At 40.4% G+C, this 23486-nt stretch overlaps 1 long non-coding RNA gene across 3 annotated transcripts in view; it reads right to left on the reverse strand.

The window, feature by feature from the left end:
- LOC138756547 (uncharacterized) overlaps nt 1–23486 on the reverse strand; it is a 26651-nt gene continuing 3165 nt past the window's right edge. For 2 of the 3 annotated variants that reach the window (XR_011353147.1, XR_011353148.1), the window contains exon 3: nt 19635–20603. This is a non-coding gene — a long non-coding RNA (uncharacterized lncRNA). Of the gene's footprint in view, nt 539–19634; nt 20604–23486 lie in introns of those variants that run through there. The other variant, XR_011353149.1, reaches the window with a different exon arrangement.

The following is a 23486-nucleotide window of genomic DNA, read 5'->3' on the forward strand; positions in this document are numbered from 1 at the left end:
ATATAATTGATGTAAAAAATTATAGCTAATCATTGCATAATGTGCATTTATCAACCTAGTTACACTATCATAACAAATATCTAACCAATCATCTTCGGAAAAAATAAAACCAGTATCTGCTTCCCATTTACATTTAGATCTGTCCCAACCTTTTTTATCCATACCATCCTGTAATATTTGATACATAGATGAAATCTTCTTCTTTGGCTTGGCTTCGCGGACGAAGATTTATGGAGGGGTAATGTCCACGTCAGCTGCAGGCTCGTTTGTGGCTGACAAGTCCGATGCGGGACAGGCAGACACTATTGCAGCGGTTGCAAGGGAAAATTGGTTGGTTGAGGTTGGGTGTTGGGTTTTTCCTCCTTTGTCTTTTGTCAGTGAGGTGGGCTCTGCGGTCTTCTTCAAAGGAGGTTGCTGCCCGCCGAACTGTGAGGCGCCAAGATGCATGGTTTGAGGCGAGATCAACCCACTGGCGGTGGTCAATGTGGCAGGCACCAAGAGATTTTTTTAGGCAGTCCTTGTACCTCTTCTCTGGTACCTTCATAAGAAAAGTCTCAAATTTAGTATTTCAGGTAAAATCATATCTCTACCAAACATACATCTTACCAAAGATCGAATTTGATAATATAGAAACACAGAATTCTTATCAATACCAAAACCTTCCCTCATCTGATTAAAAGATAAAAATTTACCCTCTTTAAACAATCTCCCAAATTTTTCACACCTTTAAATCTCCAATGCAATAAACTTCGATTATGTATTGAAAAAGGAATAAGTTGATTATTATACAACGGAGTCAAAGCCGATAATTTACCCCTAGATCCTGTCATTTTATTTTTATTTATCCATAATGTTTTAGTATAGGCACATTATATTGTTGTAACAAATTCATATTCCATCTAAACAAAAATTGATGTATTTCAAATTCAGAAATATTTGCCATCTCAATTTTGGTCCAACTAGGAGGCCGTACCAAATCCATCAATGAACTAATAAATTAAAGTTGGGCTGCTTCATAATAATTTTGAAAATGTGATAAACGTAATCCCTCTAACTCGTATTTCCAAGTTAATTTATTCAAAGCTACTCTTGAAAATTTACCTCTCCATAAAAACTCCCGAACCATTTTATTCAAATACGGAATAGATTGAAACAAATATTGTATACGCGGAAAGATATTCATCTTAATTGTATTTATCCTACCCACTAAATTAATAGGTAAATCTTTCCATTTGATCAAATCAGTTTTAATTTTTTTCATTAACGGAACATAATTTATATAAAGATTGATAATTAACATTCAAAATTATACCCAAATATTTAATTTGATCAGTCCATTTCAAATTAATAATATTATTATAAACTGAATAATCTTCTTCGCTTACCAGTAATATTTAACTTTTTTCCCAATTAACTTTATATCCAGAAAGACATCCATATTGTATTAAACACTCCTTCAAGTGCAAAAGTGACTGAGCTGGGTTTATTAAATGCACCATAAGCAAATAAATTAATTTTGTACTCCTTGTCTAAAACTTACATACCTTGTATCTGTGTATTTTGTCTTATCAATTGTGCTAAAGGTTCAATCACTAACGCAAACAAAGCCGGTGATAAAGGACAACCTTGACGAGTTGATGGAGATAGCTTAAAGGGTTCCGAAATCAAACCATTCGTCAGTACTCTAGCTACTGGTTTACTATATAGAGCCCTAATCCAACCAATAAAAAAAGGACCAAACTTTAATTTCTCCAAAACTTTAAACAAAAAGTTCCATTCAACTCTATCAAATCCCTTTTCTGCATCTAGAGATATCACCATCGGATGATCTGAAAATTGTCAAAATCTATTAATCAAACTAATCATGCGCAAAATGTTATCTGAAGCATATCTATTCTTTATAAAACCTGTTTGATCCATATGAATCAACAGGTAATAATTTAGCCAATCTATTTGCTAATATTTTAGCTATTATTTTATAATTACATTTAACAACGAAATTGGTCTATATGAAGATACCTTCAAAGGATCCTTTTTTTTTGGAATTACTGTAATTAAAGCACTAGAACAAGACTCGGGTAATTCATAATGTTCTCCAACTTGATGTAATACATCCCCAAACACTGTAGATAAATCATAATTAAAAATTTTATAAAATTCAACCGAAAATCCATCATCACCAAGAGATTTACCGTTTGGCATTTCCAGCATAGCCATTTTAATTTCTGAATGGTTCTAACTCCTGTATATCTGCATTCTCTAATATTGGTAAATTCAATTGTGATTTAAAAAAAATCAATCCATCCAGTTTCTTGATTTCCTTCAAATGTATATAACTTTTTATTAAATGAGTAAAATTCATCATTAATCTCACGAGGTTTATGTAATAAGGGAATTCCGTCTAACAGCATTAATAGTTCTTTCTTTAATTGCCACGCCAGTACCTTATGTGCTTTCTCTCCCCATTCATAATACTGTTGTTTAGTCCTATTAATCACACATTCAAATTGTTAAGATTGCAAAGTATTAAATTCCAATTTCTACTTAGATAATTCTATTTTCTGATCTTCTGTCACATCTTTATGAAATTCCTATTCTAACTCATCAATCTGTTTCTCTAATTCAAGACTCTGATTTAATTGATTCTTTTTTATTTTAGAAGTATAACTAATTATTTGTCCTCTCAAATAGGCTTTCATAGCATCCATAATACAAACTTACTTTGAACAGAATTAGAATTTTCTTTCAAAAAAAATTAATTTGTTTTTTTCAAAAAATCAATAAATTCCATATTTTTAACAACATTGTATTAATCCTCCAACGATAGGCCACTTGGATTTTCTCAGAAGTTGTATATGTAAAATATAACAAAGAATGATCTGAAATCACCCTACTTTTATATTCCACGTTGTAATTTCCCTTGTAAATGTGCCGATACTAAAAAGAAGTCAATCCTTGAAAACGATTCATATCAAGATGAATAAAAGGAGAAATCTTTCTCTGTCAGATTAAGACGTCTCCAAATATCTACTAAATTAAAATCTTTCATCAAGGCTTGAACCTGAACTGCCATCTTGGATTTCTTAAATTTCTCCGGAGATTTATCTAATAAAGGTTCCAAAGCAAAATTAAAATCACCACCAACTAAAATATTATCATTAGCCTGACCCAAACATCAAAAATGCATTTAAAAAAAAACTTTATTTATTCATTCAAAATACAGATAATAAGTAATATATATAACAATAAACTAAGCATGAATGATATATTTTATATATAAAAGAAAAAAAAGAAAAAAGGAAACCACCCCCCTTTCAGCCAACTCTCCTAAGGAGAGCCATAAAGAGAAAAAAATTAAAGAAAAATTAAACATACATATTAAGATCTAATCAATGTAAATCAAAATATAAATATTCTGAATATAACAACCACTTATTAATAAAAAATCTAGTTATCACACGAAATGTGATTTTTTTCATTATTAAACAATATCTCATCGCATGTCATCTATTAATATCAATCATATTAGTATCTTTCCACGTACTAGCAATACATTTTTTCGCTACAGATAAAGCTAAATATACAAAAGCAAGTTGAAATTTATCTAATTCCAGACCTTTCAGAGGTTGCAAACTACCCAATAAAAATACTGTTGGATCTAAAGGTATTTTAATCTTATACAGGTATTCCAGAAACAATTGTACTTTCTTCCAAAAAGATTTTTAAACTTTTCAGGTGTTAAGTATAATTGATGTAAAAAATTATAATTAATCATTGCATAACATGCATTTATCAGTCTAATTACACTATCATAACAAATATCTGACCAATCATCCTCGGAAAAAATAAAACCAATCTCCACTTCCTATTTACCTTTAGATTTATCCCAGCCTTTTTTATCCATACAATCCTGTAATATTTGATTAATAACTGAAATATAACCCTTCTCTGGTACCTTCATAAGAAAAGTCTCAAATGTAGTCATTTCAAGTAAAGTCATATCTCTACCAAACACATGCTTTACCAAAGATCGAATTTGATAATAAAGAAACAAAGAATTATTATCAATGCCATAACTGTCCCTCATTTGATCAAAAGATAAAAAATTACCTTCTTTAAAACAATCTCCCAAATTTTCCACACCTTTAAATCTCCAATGTAATAAACTTCGATTATGTATTGATAAAAAGAATAAGTTGATTATTATACAACGGAGTCAAGGCTGATAATTCACCACTAGAACCTATCATTTTCTTTTTCTTTGTCCATAACTTCATTAAATGTTTTAGAATAGGCACATTATGTTACCAAAATGTGTTTACGCTTAATCGAACTGTTTAAACCTCGAACATTAAAAGTATCAAATCTCAACTTTGACATATCTACTAATATTACTAAGAACTAATAATATCAATATATAAAAACTCAGATCAACGTAAATAGGCCCTCCAATAGGAGAAAAAGAAACCATAAATTAAAGATAAATAAAATTAAAATGAAAAAAATAGAAAAAAAGATAGTTAAAAAAAAAAAACCCCAAAAAAACTACCAAAAGGTAGTAATCCCTAAACTAAACTTGGGTGTGGATCACCCACCAGTGGCTGATGACTAATAGAACATAGAGCAATCTCTCCCTCCCCAGCCAAACAAAGAATAACAACAAGATATCATAATGACATGAAAATAAAGTAAGAATAAAAAAGTTCTTCTATTCATCCAAGAGATTCCAAACTCGGCAACTCCATTTCAAGAGAAGTTAGACTCTTTCCATTCCCATTTCTTCCATTTCCAGAACAACCAGATTTTTCTTTAGGAGACAATGGTGGACTATGTCTTTGTCCTCTTACATCTGGCAATGAATCAGCAAAAATCATTGCTTCACGCTCATTCTCAAAAAACCAAGAATGAAAGTCTCCACAAAACACCTTCAACACTGCCGGATAACGAAAAGTAGACTTATAGCCTTTACGCCACAGAACTTCTTTAACTGTATTAAATCGACGGCAACGCTGAATAACCTCTTGACTCAAATCGGGATAGAAAAAAACTCTACTATTCTGAATCATTAACGGAGCTTGTCGTCTTGCATTTTGCACTGCTAGACGAAGTATTGTTTCTCTGTCCAAATAATTCAAGCATCGAATTATCACGGGTCTCGGTGATTGACCAGGCAGAGGTCTTCTTCTTCAGGCTCTATGAGCTCTTTCCAATACCAAGCCTCCAGAGAAAAATTCTTGCCCCAATATTTGTGGGATCCATTCTGTAAAAAAACGAAGAGGATCTTGTTCTTCCATACCTTCCGGCAAACCAACAATCTTCACATTATTCCTTCTGCTTTGATTCTCCAAATAGTCTACTTTCCTCTCTAACTCCTTCTCATGTTCTTGCAATTCTTTAACAGATTTTTCCACCTCCATCACTTTTTCTGTATTAGAGGCCACTTGGTGTTTACATTCCAAAAAAGCAGACTGAAATTTTTAAAAATCTTCAGAAAATGCTTCCACACGTGCATTAACTGTAGTGAATTCTGACCTCATGCTGTCTTTCATTTGAGACGACTCTTGCATTATCGACTGAGTGACAGTATTTAACAGATTAAATTGTAATTCAGAAAGACTCAACCCTGCTTTCTTTAACATAGTGACAGAACCAGGTAACTGCAGCTCCTGCTGCAGCTCAACAGCAGGCATTTTAACAGTCTTACTGTGAGTCTGAACTCCCAGCGACAGCACCCCGACCTCCTCAGGAGATTGATGCTGGTCTCCCCCCACAACTCGCTGTTGTTTCAAGAACTCACGGATAAGACCGAGCTCTTCAGGTTGGAGTACTGCCTGAGTGGTTTCAAACAATGGAGTCATTTTCCTGCGTGCTCCCTCTGTTAGAGTTGGCAGGCTGCCAGAATCAGGATCCACTTCTTGAGAACACGCACCTTCCTCCTGAGAACGAGTAATTCCAGCGATATCCTTCTCCTGGTGAATAGTAGTCATTTTTTTTTCAGCTCCCACAGGCAATCTAGGCACGGAAGAAATTAAACCTGAAGCTGTAGCAGGCTGTTTAGGTCCAAAATCTTCTTCTGTACTTTCTTCTGCACTTGAGGTTTAATCTTTTTACCATTAATGGCCATAACAGTTCCTTAATACTTTAAACTAAGTTTTAAAAAAGTTTAAACTTGAAAACAAAGAGTTAAAAATGGGTTCTTAAAAGTCTGGCCAGAGAGGTCGAGATTACACGTCTAGACTCTACGCCACCTAGCCACACCCCCATAAAAATGCATTTGAAATAAATATTTCATCATCTGCATTTGGGGCATAAATATTAAGTAAAGTCCAAAATTCACTAAAAATCTTACAATTCAATTTAAGAATACATCCTGCCTTTTCCTCCATTCATTGTAAATCAAAAGATAAATTTTTATGTATCAAAATTGCTACACCTTTAGCCCTAGAATTAAATGAAGAAAAATATACATGCCCAACCCAGTCCCTCTTTAATTTCATACTTTCCTTCACATTCAAATGTGTTTCTTGTAAAAAAACAATATCAATTTTCATATTCTTAATATATTCCAAGACACGCTTACGCTTAATCGGACTGTTTAATCCTCGATAGCAAGCCTCAATTTTGACATATCTACTACTGTTACTAAATACCAATAATATCTTTATATGAAAACTCAAATCAATGTATATAGGCCCTCCAATAGGAAAAAAAATCACAAATTAAAAATTAACTAAAATGAAAATAAATTAAAAAATAAAGAAAAAAAAAAGAAAATCACGCCCCCCCCAAAAAAAACTACCAAAAGGTAGTAATCCCCTAAGCAAAAATTGGGTATGGGTCACCCACCAGTGAGTGATGACTAGTAAAGGACTTAGAGCAAATCTCTCCCTCCCCAGCCAAACAATCAATAACATCAAAATATCACAATAACAAAAAAAAATAGTAAGAAAAATAAAATTCTTCTTTTCATCCAAGAGATTCCAATCTCGAAGATCCCATTTCAGAAGAAGTTGGACTCTTTCCATTTCCGTTTTTCCCATTTCTGCCATTTCTTCCGTTTCCAGAACAACCAGATTTTTCTTTAGGAGACAATGGTGGACTACATCTTTGTCCTCTTAAATTTGGCAATGAATCAGCAAAAATCATTGCTTCACGATCATTTTCAAAAAAGCGAAATTGATAGTCTCCATAAAACACCTTCAATGCTGCAGGGTAGCGAAAAGTAGACTTATAACCTTTACGCCACAAAACTTCTTTAACTGGATTAAATCAACGTCGACGTTGAATGACCTCTTGACTCAAATCAGGGTAAAAGAAAACTCTGCTATTCTGAATCAATAATGGAGTTTGTCGTTGTCTCGCATTTTGCACTGCTAATCGAAGTATTGGTTCTCTGTCCAAATAATTCAAACATCGAATTGTACTAGTCTCGATGGTTGACCAGCTGAGGGTGTTCTTCTTAGAGCTCTATGGGCTCTTTCCAGTACCAGTCCCCCAGAAAAAAATTCTTGCCCTAATACTTGCGGGATCCAGTCTTTAAAGAAACGAAGAGGATCTTGTCCTTCTATACCTTCTGGCAAACCAACAATTTTCACATTGTTCCTTCTACTTTGATTCTCCAAGTAGTCTATTTTCCTCTCTCATTCCTTCTCACATTCTCCCAATTCTATGACTGATTTTTCAACCTTCAGCACTTTTTGTTAGAAGCCATTTATTGTTTACAGTCCAAAAAATCAGTCTGAATTTTAAAAAATTCTTCATAAGATGCATCCACACGTGTCTTAACCATATTTAATTCTGAACTTATACCAGCATTTATTTGAGCCATTTCATTAATTTGAGATGTCAAAGGTTTTATAACAGCTTGAACAATATCATTTAGTTGAAAAGCTTAGCCCTGCTCTCTCTGATGTAGTGGCAGAACAAGGTAACTGCAGCTCCTGCTGCAACTCAACAGAAGGCATTTTAAAAGTTTTACTGCCAATCTGGACTCCCAGTGACGGCACTCCGACTTCCTCAGGGAGTCGCCGCTGGTCTCCCCCCGCATCTCGTTTTTTCATGAAATCACGAAGAAAAGCGATTTCTTCAGATTGAAGTGCTTCCTGATGCATTTTCAACAATGGAGTCATCTTCCTGTGTGCTCCCTCTGTTGAAATTGAAAGGCTTTCCAAATCGGGGTCCACTTCTTGGGAACATGCACCTTCTTCCAGAGAACGGGTAATTCCAGTGCCATCCTTCACTTGGTGAGTAACAGACATTTTTTTTCAACTCCCACAGGCAGTCATTGAGGTTTAGACACTGAGGAGATTAAGCCTGGGGCTGTATCAGGTCGTCTAGGCCCCAAATCTTCAGCACTTCGAAAATGTAACTTCTTCTGCACTTGAGGTTTAATCTTTTTATCATTAGTGGCCATAATAATTCCTTGATACTTTAAACTAAAATTTAAAAAGTTTAAACTTGAAAACAAAGAGTTAAAAAACAGGTACTTAAAAGTCTGGCCAGAGAGGTCGAGATTACACGTCTAGACTCTACGCCATCTTGCCACGCCCCCCCAAATAATAATAAATATAGTAATCCTAGTGCGAAAAAAAAAAAAGTGACTTGCAAAGGTGCAGATGATCCTTTTGTGCTGTTGGAGCAGCCTATGATTTGTGTACCAAGGGGAGGTTCAAGAGTCTGATAGCTGTTTTAAAGAAGCTTCTTGAACTTTGAGGTGCTGGAATTCAGAATTCTGTACCTTCTGTCCAAAGATATCAGTGAGGAGGTTGTGACCAGGTTGATGGGAGACGGCCTTCATGAAGGGTTCCAACCTGAAATGTTGATCATTATTTTTTTTTGCCCCCGGTACTGCTTGACCTGCTCAGTTGCTCCAGCAGATTTTTCTCTTGCTCCAGGTACCAGCATCTGCCATCTCTTGTGCCTTGAAGTTGTGTTGGTTATTGATAGAATTGAAACTTAAAAGCACATCATCTTTCACCCTGAAGTGGCCCCGTTGTGACTGACCCATGCTAACATGCTCCCCACACAGTCAACCACCTCCTGGCAGCGAACCCAATGTGTACAGTAAGGACATAAGAGAGCAGCCAAATGTAGTCTGCCATTGAATGGATTCCTCTTGAGATTTAAAAAGGTTGTTGTAGCCACTATAATTGAATTCTTTCAAGATGGTGGAAAAAAATCAGATCTCCTTTCACATCGCAAAGAAAAAAACTGCTAGGAAGCTGAAATTGCAATGTTTAAATGGTACTTTTCTTACAAGATTACAATGTCTGGCAGTAATAGTGAAGGGTCCAACCTGACATCCTTATTGCATTTGACATAGATATCTACTCCCTTGTGTAATCTCTCTCTGCCAGAATCAAGTGCGCATGTATATCTATACATAAATTGTTTTTGGCAAGGATATCTGGAGATTGCGTTATACTTTGAATTCAAGGATGTTTTTATTAAATTACAAATCATTATAGTTTCAGCCTGTCGCACACTTGCAAAGCACATTGAATCAACATTTTTTGTTTGAAAATCGTATTACGTGAATGATTATGAAATTACCCGACGGGAGAGTGAAACCACATTGAAAAAATGCAATGGAAAAATGTCAACAACGCTCTGTGTTGTCCTCTGTTATAGATTTAAGTGATTTACTCTTTCAATCTTCAGGCTGACAGCCCAATTTCTAACAGGGCTATGGAGTGTAACTGAATCTGGCAATATTATAAATCACCCAGCATACTGTGGTTATTCAGTGGAAGCTCAGAGGCAAAACCAGGCATTGCATTATTATTCCCTCCACGTTTTTATTTTGATGCCTATTTTGTAAGGCAATGCTTCAAAAAGTGAACCCACTCACTCCATTTCCCCACCAGTTGATCCCAACAGCACCATCCTACCATGCACAACTAATGCAATAATTCCTTGATTTAATAGAATCAAAAAACATTTAAAAAAATATAGGAGCAAGAGTGGACAGTTATATATTTAAAGCAGAAGTTGATCGATTCTTCATTAGGCAGGGTTAGAGGAAGAAAGCTGGAGAATAGGATTGAGATAAAAAATGCATCGGCTGTCATTTGAGTGGCGGAGCAGACTTGATGGGCCAAATGACCTAATTCTGCTTCTACGCCTTGTGATCTCATATGGTCACATGGCTGCCTTTGTTATTCAACAAGATCTGGTGGGTCCTTTCGCCCCCCCAACCTTTGACTTCCTTATACCTGGAAAAACTACCCAATCTTATACATATTCAAAAGGATTAAGGAGGTCTTAATACAAATGCATGTACCATACTGAGCCCATACCTTGAGTACTGTGTATGGATTTGGTCTTGCCTGAGGAAGGATGTGCTTGCTATTGGGGGGCGGTGGGGGGAGCGGTTAACACATTAAGGATTTGTTAGACAGGGTCCCATTTTGGAAGATTGTTGTGCGACCAGATACTATTATCTAGAGGAGTGTTTCCCAAGCTGTGGTCTGTGGCAATGAGAGGAAGATAAATATCATTGATATCATTAATATGTAAAACAAGCTGATAAATTTGATGACAAAAAAAATTTCACACCAAAACCAAACAAAAATCTCACTGGTGATCTGGGAAGGAACTCAAGCTCATCAGCAAACCATCCCACTTTGGTCCATGGGTTTGCTACAGATGGTAAGTAAGGAGTGAAACAGGAAAGTCTGCAGAAGCTATGAATGTAGAAAAACACACAGAAATGCTGGAGGAACTCAGCTGATCTCATTGTCCGTAAGAGGTAAAGGTACATTGATGTTTTGGGCCTTGACCCTTCTTCAACGAATAAGCAAAGAACAGGAAGGCATCAGAATGAAGACTGGTCGGGGGAGAAGTCCAGACCAACAGCCATTGATCAGGGGAAAGGTGAGAATTAATTTTGGCTCTGAAAGGAGACTAGGAAAAGGGGAGAATGAAAGTGTGTGACAGAGGGAAGAGGAGGCCAGGCGGTGGGGGAGGGGGGAGGTTTAAACAGAAACTCGAGGAGTTTATATTAATGCCATCTAGTTCGAAGGTGCCCAGATGAAAGATGAGGTGTTCCTCCAATTTGTAGGTTCAACACAGACCATTGCATCCGGTGGTGCTGTTGTCAAATTTCTGTCAGGAATAACAGACACTAGGAAAATAATGCTGCCTGTCCAAACATTGGGTTCCATAGAATTTAATTTTTTAATTTCAAATTTGTACAGCACTTTAAAAGGCCCTTCTGGCCCACTGAGTCTGCTAACTCTTTGGAAGGTGGGAGGAAATTGGAGCTCCCAGAGGAAATCCCCGCAGAGACGGGGGGGGGGGGGGTGGGGGGGGGGAAGGAATCTCCTTGCGGACGGCTGATGCGAACCTGGGTTGCTGGCCCTGTAATAGGGTTAGGGGTTATCGCACTAACTGTTTACAATAACCGTGCTGCCCCATTCACGTTCTGGAAGTGTCTTTTGTCGTCCAAAACTGGTCTGGTTGGCACTTGCACATTTTTGAAGCAAATTGTAGCAGATGGTGTATTATTGCTTTACGTTTTCATTAAAGCACCAGCTTAATGTTCTCTAGAAGTTCTCTAGAAGGACAGAGAATACTGATAATGATGCCAGTCAGTCTGACTGCTACATTCTCACTCTTGGACTTCAACTTTCCAGCAAATGCTCACTTGCACAACCATAATCTCCACGTGCTCTGTGCAAGGGGATCATCGAAGTCTGGATTTTGTTCCAATTTTACAAGTGTTTTGTGCATACTGCTTAGTCTGACAGGGGTTTGTATGCTCTCCCCATAACCTGCATGGGTTTTCCCTGGGGGCTCCGGTTTCCTCCCACCCTTCAAAACGTACTGGGGTTGTAGGGTGATTGGGCAGCTTGTGGGCTGAAAGGGCCTGTTACTGTGCTATATGCCTAAATTTTAAAAAAATATCTAGGGGCTTCTGAATTTGGCGAGTTGAATGGCAGGTGTTTTAAGAGTTTGTTGCTAACTTCAAGGCTACTGCACAAACCATTTGCTTCCAGAAATAGTTGTATTGGTGGAGATTTGATTCAGAATACAACATGTGATAGTACAGATCTATCACCAATGTACATAGTGTATATAGTTACTGTATCTAGACTGTGCTTACAGCGATTGGCTGAGAGCTAAGCCACACCTATTGTCTGGGCCTTAAAGGGTTGTGTCCCTAGCCAGGTCGGATCATTCCGGACTGGTCGGCCACCTGTGAAGAGCTCCTGTCTTTTGCTAATAAAAGCCTTGGTTTGGATCAACAAGTCTTTGGTTCTTTCGACGAGCTCTACACAACATGACTGGGGGAGCGAGTGGAGCTAAGCAGAACATGATTAGGAATCCTGAGGGAGAGGATATGGAGACAAACTCTGAGCAGTAAATTTAAATGATATTTTACTTCTAGCACAGTAGAAGCTGATTCCAGCCATTGAAATCCAGGCCACTCAATTTATCCTTCAACCCCGTATGTCTTGGAGGGTGGGAGAAAAGTGGAACACCCAGGAAAAACCTACGCAGGTTAGCGTACAAACTCCTTACAGAATAAGTAGTCCTCTTCCAAGAACTTCTCAGAACAATTCTCCCAACTGAATCGCAACAGGAAATAATGTATGAGGTATTCTGCTTCATTCTGCTAATGAAGTCCTCCCAAAATTTACTGCCTGCTGCAGTCACAACTTAAAGCAGGGCAAGGACTGCATTGGGAGTAGTTGTCAAAGTAACCTAAATATCGCAGTCTTCTATTCCAGAGACAAAAAGAACATACCGATTTATATAATAATAATTAAAAAAAATTCTTCTTGTGAGCTTTCCTTGGTGCAGAATTAAGTTGCACATCAACTGTAAAAATGTAGGGACAGAGTAACTTGTCGGTCTCCCAAAGCTATTCCACTGTTTAATGTGATTATAGCTAACTTTTGACCTTACTCTTTCTCCCCAAATCCCTTAATGTTTTTGGCCTCATAAAAAAATCCACAATTTCAGCTTTAAAATTAATAATTAGCCTCACTATTACTGTCTGTTCCTTTAATTCACCTTTTAATTTTCTTAAATCTTAATTTTAATGACCGTGTGATCGAAGCCCCTTCTGGCCCATGAAACCTGTGCGGCTCAATTACACTCCACTAACCTACCAACCCCTATGTTTTTTGGAAGGTGGGTTGAACCCAGAGCATCCGGAGAAAATCCACGAAAGTCACGGGGAGAATGTACAAACTACTTATAGACAGCGCTGAATTCAAACCACAGCTTGCTGGCACTAGTTTCTATGTGACAAGTGCTGCTTAATTTAGACATTTTAATTTAATTTTGTCATACAGCACACTAACTGACCATTTCGGCCCATCAGTCTGTGCTGCCCAATTTACACCCAATTGACCTACAACCCCGGTACGTTTCAAACAGTGGGAGGAAACTGGAGCCACCGGGGAAAACACACTCAGACATGGGGAGAACATACAAACTCCTACAGACGATGCAGCATTTGAGCCCTGGACCAGATCGCTGGTGCTCTAAAGGTGCTGTGCTAACCACTGCACCAACTGTGCCACCCCAGTGTCCCATTGGCCAAGATTCTCTAACTAGCAGAAATATCATCTCTTAGTAAATGTCAATCAAATCGCCCCCTTGACTCCATAACTTTCAGAGATTACAATCTCAATTTGTGAAATCCTAATTTGTAATTTATGTGTTAGACTCCAGGTTGGTAAGTACTCAGTGAAAAGCCAATATGTCCTTGCTGATGTGTGGCCCCTAAAACTTTTCACAGTACCTCAAATCAGGTTTACCCAGGGCTAGAGCTAAAATATGACTTCCCTTCCAGTCCTGCAGATATGAAAATTTAAATCCAAGCAGCTCAACTGTCTTTTTTTTATTTTCTTCACCAGTCCATGACATTTTAATGATTTGTGTACCTGGGCCCATGAGTCTGGACGTCATGAGATTTTTAAAATAACCATTCAGAAAATATTTGTCCAAAATGGATGGCCTAATTAAAGCCTTTTGCACAAACTATTCATAATCCTTCTTAATTTATTGTTTTTATCTACACTGTTTAGATTTTTACTTTTCTTAATGCAATCAGCACATTTGGATACATGGTTGACTGTCCTATCATCTGTTAATTATAAATAAGGTGAATATTTGCTTGTCCCTGCACAAATCCTTATGGGATCCCATTAGTCACATCCTGTCAATTTGATACTTGCCTATTAGCCAGGCATCTGTCCCAGTCAACTTTTTTCACAAGGTCAACTCTACCAGATACTAGCTTCCTCCAATGTTCAGCTCATGTGGCTAATGTCAAACCTGCTGCCTGCAGGGTTGCTTTTCAGCTCAGTAAATATCATTTTGCATTCCCCTATCTACATCCTCAGTTAGGTTCTCCACAGTTGAGTACTGAACACTTTTGCTGTACACAATGTGCTGGAGAAACTCAACAGGCCAGGCAGTATTCATAGTTATTAAGGGGTAATCAATCTTCTGTAAAATAAGGAAAATGAAAAATAAACATGCAGATGCCTGAATAAAAACATGGAGGAGAGAGAAGGAGGGGAGGAAGTGGAAGGGGGCCACAGGCTATCAAGTAAGAGGTAAAAGAGGCATGAAACATTCGTTACCCCTTAGTTCTCAAGGATGCTACGTGATCTGCTGAGTTTCTCCAGCATGCTTGTGAATTGTACTTGATTCCTGAATCTGCAGATTTTCTTGTTTAATTCCATTGGACGTTTTTGGCTCAAGAGAGGTTCTACGATGGGCATCCAGTATTTCACCAGTTTCTCATCCCTGGTTCTCATGTATTGCTGTAGTAGATCATTTCAGATACTGAGCTAATGGGTAATTGTGGAAGTGAGTGACAAGGATATCTCAAGTTGTTGTGGAACTATCAGAGGTGTCTGATTATACCAATGCAGTTTAGTAATCAGAAGAGATTGAGAGGGAGATTGCATGTTAGAAAACATTAAGTCCCAGGACGCTAGCATCTATGATGGTATAGTAGTCACCATACTCTTGGCAATGGTCTGTCCCATTCCATTTGGCTCTTGTTATATTTAATTTGTGCTTCACTCTCTCCTGCAAGAGAGAGCACTGTATGGCTAGATAGTTGTCTTGATGAAGGGCTCAAGCCTGAAACATTGGTCATGTATCTTTATCTTTGTTACATAAAGCGCGCTATTTGACTGGCTGAGTTTCTCCAGCGTTGTGTTTTTTTTGACTTAACCATTGTGTCTGCAGACTTTCATGGTTTACTACAGTTACTGAATGCTTTCTGTGTCATAGGAGGGTGAGGTGTGCGTGTCTATGTGTGAGTACGTGCAGAGGATTATATGCATATTAGCCATAATTTCTGATTGATAATGGTTGTCAGTAAATTAGCAATGTCAGTGCAGACAGTTGAATAAAGCCCGAGGTTCTAAGTGCTTGGCGTGATCTGCCCCTTGAACACTCATAAGGTGATTAAAGCACTTTTGGAACATTGGATAATTCCTCAGGTTTTGGTTTCTGGTACTGACATCAGGAGGTAAGTTGGTAAGTTAAGATCACCTCTCCTGTTTCCAACCTTTTCTGAATTTCACTGATGGAAGCCCCCAGTTGCAGATCAATTATAAAGATGAGTAGGATGGAGGCCTGGAGGTTAAGGGGGCCTGAGTTCCCAGGCTTCAGCCTACTCAGTAAAGGGTAGCCTGGTCTCTGTTTTTCGTTTACTTACTGCACGGGTGAAGCCAGTGACTGTGGGCCAATTTTTTAAATCTCCAGTTATTTCTCTGAACCTGAGCCAGAAGGCTCAGAGGATAAAATGCCAACACACCTGAACCGGTTACATGGGTAGTCGTCAGTGACAGAGCCTGGCGATGAGGTCCCTGCCAGCAGCCAGCACCAAGGTACTCCACTACTGGCCCAGCCCCTCCCCTCATCCTGCACCCCTCTCTACCTGGCTATTACCACCTGGCCCATCAATTCTATCCTGCCAACGCCAAGCACAGCATTCACATGCACACTCCGAGTACATAGCGGGCAGATAAATTAAGAATATATGAGGGGAGGGCATCACCCGGGGGGGAGGGGAGGAATCAAGGCCTTACTAAAGCTTCCTAAGGACCCAAGTGGTAGTTAATCCACCACTGGAAACCCCTCTTTCCAATTTTGTCTCATTCATCCTGTGTCAAATTCATTAATAACTTTTTTTTAAAATCAAAGATAAAGTTTATTCGCAATAAAACTATGAACAAAACAGTGCAAAATCTTTTCACATCTTTACTGTCAAATCCAGATATTGCATATTGAACATTATTTAATTAATTCTCTAATATGCTATATAGACCATTACCACTACTGTCGTCCCTTGTAGTTACTCTGTTCAAAGTTAATGTACCACCTTCCCTGTGTAGCAGTCAAGCTTTGGGTTCTTCCATATTTCCCGCATACCAACTACATACTTAAAAATATTTGTTCCATGAGGTGAAAAGAAAACAAGGCTTTTACTTAAACGTGTGGTTCCCCCACCCCCATGTGGGGGGGGGGGGGGGCAGCATTCTCTCACATTCTCTCAGTGTGCGAAGACCAACAAGTTTCAGGCTGACCAAAGGGTGTCTTTCACCCAGTTGATGATCTTCCAGCAGCTCTGGATGTCTGTCTCTTCATGTGCCCTGGGGAGCAGCCCATAAATCAAAGAGTGCTCTGTCATGCTGCTTCTGGGAAGCAAACCAGAGCATCTGAATGGTCGGTACAGATGAATTTGACTCAGTGATTGCTGCCTTGACATTTGTTCCCGAACCAAACATATTTTAAAAAGAAAAAGCTGGTTTAAAGTAGGGTGATTATCAACAGCCAATCGTTTGACAGCCCCAGCCCCCACGGAAGGGTCCAGCCCCCACGGAAGGGTCCAGCCCCCACGGAAGGGTCCAGCCCCCACGGAAGGGTCCAGCCCCCACGGAAGGGTCCAGCCCCCACGGAAGGGTCCAGCCCCCACGGAAGGGTCCAGCCCCCACGGAAGGGTCCAGCCCCCACGGAAGGGTCCAGCCCCCACGGAAGGGTCCAGCCCCCACGGAAGGGTCCAGCCCCCACGGAAGGGTCCAGCCCCCACGGAAGGGTCCAGCCCCCACGGAAGGGTCCAGCCCCCACGGAAGGGTCCAGCCCCCACGGAAGGGTCCAGCCCCCACGGAAGGGTCCAGCCCCCACGGAAGGGTCCAGCCCCCACGGAAGGGTCCAGCCCCCACGGAAGGGTCCAGCCCCCACGGAAGGGTCCAGCCCCCACGGAAGGGTCCAGCCCCCACGGAAGGGTCCAGCCCCCACGGAAGGGTCCAGCCCCCACGGAAGGGTCCAGCCCCCACGGAAGGGTCCAGCCCCCACGGAAGGGTCCAGCCCCCACGGAAGGGTCCAGCCCCCACGGAAGGGTCCAGCCCCCACGGAAGGGTCCAGCCCCCACGGAAGGGTCCAGCCCCCACGGAAGGGTCCAGCCCCCACGGAAGGGTCCAGCCCCCACGGAAGGGTCCAGCCCCCACGGAAGGGTCCAGCCCCCACGGAAGGGTCCAGCCCCCACGGAAGGGTCCAGCCCCCACGGAAGGGTCCAGCCCCCACGGAAGGGTCCAGCCCCCACGGAAGGGTCCAGCCCCCACGGAAGGGTCCAGCCCCCACGGAAGGGTCCAGCCCCCACGGAAGGGTCCAGCCCCCACGGAAGGGTCCAGCCCCCACGGAAGGGTCCAGCCCCCACGGAAGGGTCCAGCCCCCACGGAAGGGTCCAGCCCCCACGGAAGGGTCCAGCCCCCACGGAAGGGTCCAGCCAAAGTTGCTCTGTAGTTAGTGTGTGATGTGCATAGATAGGGATCTGCTTATATTATAATCTATCGGCTTTGAGGATTCAGTCTTTTTTTTGGGAACAATTAAATTTTGGCTTTCAAAGACTTTTTGATCTGGACCAAGAGTCATTGGTTTGTCATGGAAAAAATATGGAATCTGAGAATGCTGTAAGGACATACTAATTTTATAAAATGAAATTCTAAGAAACTTGAACATGGAGACCGTAGGCAGGGAGTAAAACCCAAATGTCTGCAGCTACTGTGGTTGAAGTAAATATACAGTGCTGGAGAAACTCAGCAGGTCAAACAGTGTATAGTAAAAGTCCTAAAATCCGGACTGCTTGGGTTGTACCGGATTTTTGGATTTTCTGGATTCTCGGGCAGTACGTTTAAAATTCAAATTGAAGGAGGAATAAAGAAGAGATGAACAGGTAAATTTTGATAGTTTATTCATTAACAAATACACCATGCTTCATATATCAGAACGAGCAATCTTAAAGAAAAATAAAGTCAAAAATGACAAATGACCCGACAAAAATGAAAAAGTTTTTCAAAAAAAGAGTATATAATGCTTTAAATTATGTTTTAAAATGAACATTATAAAAGAAAAATACAGAATACAAATTTTTTTTTGAGATAAGATTGCCTTTTTGCTGCTGTGCATCTGTGGCGCTTTTTGCTGCTGTGCATCTGTGGTGCTTATGCACGCAAGCACACAAAAGCCCACTAAATTTTTTAAAAATTGAGAGTCTGGATTCTCAGGTGATCTGGATTTCTAGCATCTGGATTTATGGACTTTTACTGTACTTTATTCTTTCTTCTTTGGCTTGGCTTCGCGGACGAAGATTTATGGAGGGGGTAAAAAGTCCACGTCAGCTGCAGGCTCGTTTGTGGCTGACCAGTCCGATGCGGGACAGGCAGACACGATTGCAGCGGTTGCAAGGGAAAATTGGTTGGTTGGGGTTGGGTGTTGGGTTTTTCCTCCTTTGCCTTTTGTCAGTGAGGTGGGCTCTGCGGTCTTCTTCAAAGGAGGCTGCTGCCCGCCAAACTGTGAGGCGCCAAGATGCACGGTTTGAGGCGTTATCAGCCCACTGGCGGTGGTCAATGTGGCAGGCACCAAGAGATTTCTTTAGGCAGTCCTTGTACCTTTTCTTTGGTGCACCTCTGTCACGGTGGCCAGTGGAGAGCTCGCCATATAATACGATCTTGGGAAGGCGATGGTCCTCCATTCTGGAGACGTGACCCATCCAGCGCAGCTGGATCTTCAGCAGCGTGGACTCGATGCTGTCGACCTCTGCCATCTCGAGTACCTCGACGTTAGGGGTGTGAGCGCTCCAATGGATGTTGAGGATGGAGCGGAGACAACGCTGGTGGAAGCGTTCTAGGAGCCGTAGGTGGTGCCGGTAGAGGACCCATGATTCGGAGCCGAACAGGAGTGTGGGTATGACAACGGCTCTGTATACGCTTATCTTTGTGAGGTTTTTCAGTTGGTTGTTTTTCCAGACTCTTTTGTGTAGTCTTCCAAAGGCGCTATTTGCCTTGGCGAGTCTGTTGTCTATCTCATTGTCGATCCTTGCATCTGATGAAATGGTGCAGCCGAGATAGGTAAACTGGTTGACCGTTTTGAGTTTTGTGTGCCCGATGGAGATGTGGGGGGGCTGGTAGTCATGGTGGGGAGCTGGCTGATGGAGGACCTCAGTTTTCTTCAGGCTGACTTCCAGGCCAAACATTTTGGCAGTTTCCGCAAAGCAGGACGTCAAGCGCTGAAGAGCTGGCTCTGAATGGGCAACTAAAGTGGCATCATCTGCAAAGAGTAGTTCACGGACAAGTTTCTCTTGTGTCTTGGTGTGAGCTTGCAGGCGCCTCAGATTGAAGAGACTGCCATCCGTGTGGTACCGGATGTAAACAGCGTCTTCATTGTTGGGGTCTTTCATGGCTTGGTTCAGCATCATGCTGAAGAAGATTGAAAAGAGGGTTGGTGCGAGAACACAGCCTTGCTTCACGCCATTGTTAATGGAGAAGGGTTCAGAGAGCTCATTGCTGTATCTGACCCGACCTTGTTGGTTTTCGTGCAGTTGGATAATCATGTTGAGGAACTTTGGGGGACATCCGATGCGCTCTAGTATTTGCCAAAGCCCTTTCCTGCTCACGGTGTCGAAGGCTTTGGTGAGGTCAACAAAGGTGATTTATATAGCAAAGACAAAGATACATAACCAATATTTCAGGCTTCAGCCCTTCATCAAAATATGAAGAAAATATAGTGAAGATGAACAGAAAGAAGCAAGATGGTGTTAAATTACAGACCAGCCACCATATGGTTTAACTGCAGAGTAGATCTGAGGGATTGAATGGCTTGCTCTAGATCAGTAGTTATCTTCATGGTGTTTGTTCCTGAACTGACCAGCAAGTGGCGCTGTCGCCTTTGGCAGGTCGGAACTCCATGAGCATTCAACACTGGATTGGTAGAGCAAATCTTTCAGGCATACAATCAGTTTTGGTTCCAGATGATATGCAGATAATTTTACATGATATTTCTGCAGGGTAGAAGGCAGGCTTTGCACTCATTCTCTGTTGCAACTGATCTGATTAAAGGAAGCCATTAGTGTGAATGAACCAGGCACATCCCAAAATGTTACCAAGCGCAGAGTCACAGTTAAATTTACAGTTTAGTTTTGGCTTATTGCTGGGGAAACATTACTGGCACATCTCCAGGTCCACTGTTATGCCTCTTCATCTCGCAGCGCCTTGGCTGTTGCATCACACCAGGATGTAATTCAAAGAGCTGAAGTCCTAAAAATCACCAAAACTCCAGATACCATGAACCTGAAATAAAGCAGGAATAACTGCAAACACTCAGAAAGTCAGGCACCATCTGTGGAAAGAGAAACGGGAGTCAATGTTTCGGGTCCAAGAGACCTCTTCCTCAAAAAAGCCCTTCCCTGTTTTGAATTTACAGGAGATTCAATAACCAGTCTTTGGAGTATATATTGAAGAGCTGCCCACCATTCTTCATGAGGGAACCCAGAAAATGAGCGCTGTGAATGGTTCAAATATTAGCAGGGACATCTCATTCAGAACCAATCCACTCTTTGCTTTCTCCAGTTGTAGTACACAAATGTACATCCTAGGACAAGATGTGGTGTACTGATTAAGAACTAGAGTTCATTTCAGAGATTTGGGGTAGATCCTCTCCTGCCCGATGTGAAATTGGTGGACTAATTCTAGACTCTGACTGGGCAGACCATGAAACCATTGAACCAATTGATGCAAAGATGTCACTAACAAGTGCAGCTTTAGAATTAGACTTGCAGTTTCCCTCCTGCTTTCTTGAACTGAATTGTTTCCTTCAACCTTTGAAACGTCCTGTTGTAACCGTCAAAACTTTCAAAAAGTAAGGCAATCACTTTACAGTTATATAAAACTTTGGTTAGGCAGTAATTGGAGTATGACATGCAATTCTAGTCACCTAATTACAGAAAGAATACAGAGGCTTTGAAAAGACTTATCAGGATATTGCCTGGATTGGAGAGTATAAATTATATGGAGAAGTTGGACAAACTTGGTTTGTTTCTTCTGGAGGCTGGTAGAAGTTGTATAGAACGAATAGAAGTTTCTAAAATTATGAGAGGCAGTGATAGGCTAAACAGTTAGAATCTTTTTTCCAGTGCAAAAATGACAGAAACTAAAGGGCACATGTTTAAACTGTGGGAGGAAAGCTTAAGGGAATTGTGCCGAGCAAGTTTTTCCACAGAGTAGTGCATGCCTGGAATGGGCTGCCTGGAGGAATGATGGAAGCAGGTGCAATAATAGCATTTAAGAGGCTTCTAGATAGATATATGAATATTCAGGAAATTGAGGGATATGGAAGATTAGCAATCAGTAGAGTTTTAGATTAATCTGGCATCATGTACAGCACAGACAAGGCTATATTGTACTATTCTCAAGTCTATGTTCTATAAGAACTTGCTTCCTGTTTAGAGTTAAATATTCTTTGAAACAAATCAAATTATTTCCCCTGACCTTTCGCATTTCATTTGGAACAACGAGGAGACCAATGTCTGATATAAAGGCAGAAAATACTAAAAATGCTCAGTGCAGCAACCTCGGAAGGACAAAGAGTGAGGTGGATCGATGATCTGAACTGGAAGGGGAGCACTTGTGTTGATTGTGGCATTGTCAGCATGGGAGTGGCAGAGACTGAAAACCTGGGAGGAACCTCTGCTTTGAATTTCTAAGGCTATGAAATCTGTGCTTTGAAAATATCATGGATTGTGTGTCAAGGGTACAGACCTCAGGATTAGTGAAAGGAAATGACACCATCATGGTGCTTTCTGTCTTAAGAAGGAACTTGAGTAACTCTGTTCTATTTTGGCATTCAAATGGATGGTCATGAAATCAAGGTATTAATTCTGTTTCTTTCTTCACCAGATGCTGAGTATTTCTTGTGTGTTTTTTTTTAATTTTATTTCTGAATTCCAGCATCTGCAGTATATTATTCTCAGCGCAGATATGAGGGGAATACTGATTGATTCAGACAGCATCTGTGGAGAGAGTAAAACAGAGTTAAGGTTTCAAGTCAAAAATCCTCCATTAGAAATGGAAAAAGTGAGGGAGCCAAGGAAGTGGGGGGTGGGGGGGAAGGGGGAGAAAATGCAACTGTGTATATTCAAGAGTGAAATGTTTGTGTGTATTTTGGTTGATATGGTTCATAGTGTTAAAATTTTTTTTAAATTAAAAAAAGAAATAGAAAAAGTGAGAAATTAAGCATGGTTTAAATTGCAGAACAAGGGAAGGTTTGGAGGGAATGTTTGTAAGAAGGTAGAGACCAAAATTGTCCAGGGGACAGAAAGTTTGTTGATGCAAGAACGGATGGTGTGCAGTTGATCTCTCTCTCTCAAGGAACATGAATAGATGGAGATTAATGTGAGCAAAAATTACAATTCATTGCAGAACAGAGAATGCTGGAAATGCCAATGCCCAAGACAGGAAAACACTACAGGAGACCTGTGACATCATGGGCATCAGTCTCCTGTCCATCAAGGACACCAACGAAAGGCAGGGTCTTAAGAAAGCGGTCTCTACCCTCAAGGACCTCCACCACCTAGGCCAAACCCTCTTCTCACTGCTACCATCAGGAAGGAGGTACTGGAGCATGAAGACAAGCACTCAGCGGCACAAAAACACCTTCCTTCCTCCTGCCCTCAGATTTCTGAATCTACAGACACACTCTCATTTTCTATTCTTTTGCACTTATTTATTTATTTTTCTAACTTGTTACTTGTGGCAATATTTGCACCTGTAAATTTTGCTGCAAAACAATGAATTCTGAGACATGTCATGACAATAAATTCTGATTTAAGTGAGGAAAGAAAAACACTTACAGGTGGATAGTTTTACATCAGAAATGGTGAGGTAGGGCTGGTAATCTGAAACGATTGAATCCAGTATTAAATCCTGAGGGATCAGTGTGTCCACATGCTTTTGCTTTTACGTTAAAACCAATGTCAGTCGCTGAAGTTAGGTCAGTATTTGACACCAATTATGGAACAGCTATGTCTGCTGTTGGTCCCATTTCTATAACATAATAATCCTTATTCTGTAGCAGATCCCCAACGAGAGGCATTGTGAGACCCAGGCCACTCTTCCAGTGGAATAAGCTTCTCGGTCTCTGACTGTTCATTGGGGTGTTGATGAGGAAATAGAGCA

The sequence above is a fragment of the Narcine bancroftii genome, chromosome 3 (genome assembly GCF_036971445.1).
Source record: "Narcine bancroftii isolate sNarBan1 chromosome 3, sNarBan1.hap1, whole genome shotgun sequence".
Classification (NCBI taxonomy): domain Eukaryota; kingdom Metazoa; phylum Chordata; class Chondrichthyes; order Torpediniformes; family Narcinidae; genus Narcine; species Narcine bancroftii.